Source organism: Neospora caninum, chromosome V (genome assembly GCF_000208865.1).
Source record: "Neospora caninum Liverpool complete genome, chromosome V".
In the NCBI taxonomy this organism is placed as follows: Eukaryota; Apicomplexa; class Conoidasida; order Eucoccidiorida; family Sarcocystidae; genus Neospora; species Neospora caninum.
In genome coordinates, this window is record NC_018391.1 from 1,727,155 (window position 1) to 1,729,047 (window position 1,893).

A 1,893-nucleotide genomic window follows, 5' to 3' on the forward strand; every position below is an offset into this window, starting at 1 on the left:
CGGGAGAGAGAGGAGACACTGTGTTGCGAAACGCGAGTGCCTGAGGAAGCGCGAGCGGGAGAGAGAGGAGACACTGTGTTGCGAAACGCGAGTGCCTAGGGAAGCGCGAGCGGGAGAGAGAGGAGACACTGTGTTGCGAAACGCGAGTGCCTGAGGAAGCGCGAGCGGGAGAGAGAGGAGACACTGTGTTGCGAAACGCGAGTGCCTAGGGAAGCGCGTGCGGGAGAGAGAGGAGACACTGTGTTGCGAAACGCGAGTGCCTGAGGAAGCGCGAGCGGGAGAGAGAGGAGACACTGTGTTGCGAAACGCGAGTGCCTAGGGAAGCGCGAGCGGGAGAGAGAGGAGACACTGTGTTGCGAAACGCGAGTGCCTGAGGAAGCGCGAGCGGGAGAGAGAGGAGACACTGTGTTGCGAAACGCGAGTGCCTGAGGAAGCGCGAGCGGGAGAGAGAGGAGACACTGTGTTGCGAAACGCGAGTGCCTGAGGAAGCGCGAGCGGGAGAGAGAGGAGACACTGTGTTGCGAAACGCGAGTGCCTGAGGAAGCGCGAGCGGGAGAGAGAGGAGACACTGTGTTGCGAAACGCGAGTGCCTGAGGAAGCGCGAGCGGGAGAGAGAGGAGACACTGTGTTGCGAAACGCGAGTGCCTGAGGAAGCGCGAGCGGGAGAGAGAGGAGACACTGTGTTGCGAAACGCGAGTGCCTGAGGAAGCGCGAGCGGGAGAGAGAGGAGACACTGTGTTGCGAAACGCGAGTGCCTGAGGAAGCGCGAGCGGGAGAGAGAGGAGACACTGTGTTGCGAAACGCGAGTGCCTGAGGAAGCGCGAGCGGGAGAGAGAGGAGACACTGTGTTGCGAAACGCGAGTGCCTGAGGAAGCGCGAGCGGGAGAGAGAGGAGACACTGTGTTGCGAAACGCGAGTGCCTGAGGAAGCGCGAGCGGGAGAGAGAGGAGACACTGTGTTGCGAAACGCGAGTGCCTAGGGAAGCGCGAGCGGGAGAGAGAGGAGACACTGTGTTGCGAAACGCGAGTGCCTGAGGAAGCGCGAGCGGGAGAGAGAGGAGACACTGTGTTGCGAAACGCGAGTGCCTGAGGAAGCGCGAGCGGGAGAGGGAGGAGACACTGTGTTGCGAAACGCGAGTGCCTGAGGAAGCGCGAGCGGGAGAGAGAGAAGACACTGTGTTGCGAAACGCGAGTGCCTGAGGAAGCGCGAGCGGGAGAGAGAGGAGACACTGTGTTGCGAAACGCGAGTGCCTGAGGAAGCGCGAGCGGGAGAGAGAGGAGACACTGTGTTGCGAAACGCGAGTGCCTGAGGAAGCGCGAGCGGGAGAGAGAGGAGACACTGTGTTGCGAAACGCGAGTGCCTGAGGAAGCGCGAGCGGGAGAGAGAGGAGACACTGTGTTGCGAAACGCGAGCGCCTAGGGAAGCAGGAGCGGGAGAGAGAGGAGACACTGTGTTGCGAAACGCGAGTGCCTGAGGAAGCGCGAGCGGGAGAGAGAGGAGACACTGTGTTGCGAAACGCGAGTGCCTGAGGAAGCGCGAGCGGGAGAGAGAGGAGACACTGTGTTGCGAAACGCGAGTGCCTGAGGAAGCGCGAGCGGGAGAGAGAGGAGACACTGTGTTGCGAAACGCGAGTGCCTGAGGAAGCGCGAGCGGGAGAGAGAGGAGACACTGTGTTGCGAAACGCGAGTGCCTGAGGAAGCGCGAGCGGGAGAGAGAGGAGACACTGTGTTGCGAAACGCGAGTGCCTGAGGAAGCGCGAGCGGGAGAGAGAGGAGACACTGTGTTGCGAAACGCGAGTGCCTGAGGAAGCGCGAGCGGGAGAGAGAGGAGACACTGTGTTGCGAAACGCGAGTGCCTGAGGAAGCGCGAGCGGGAGAGAGAGGAGACACTGTG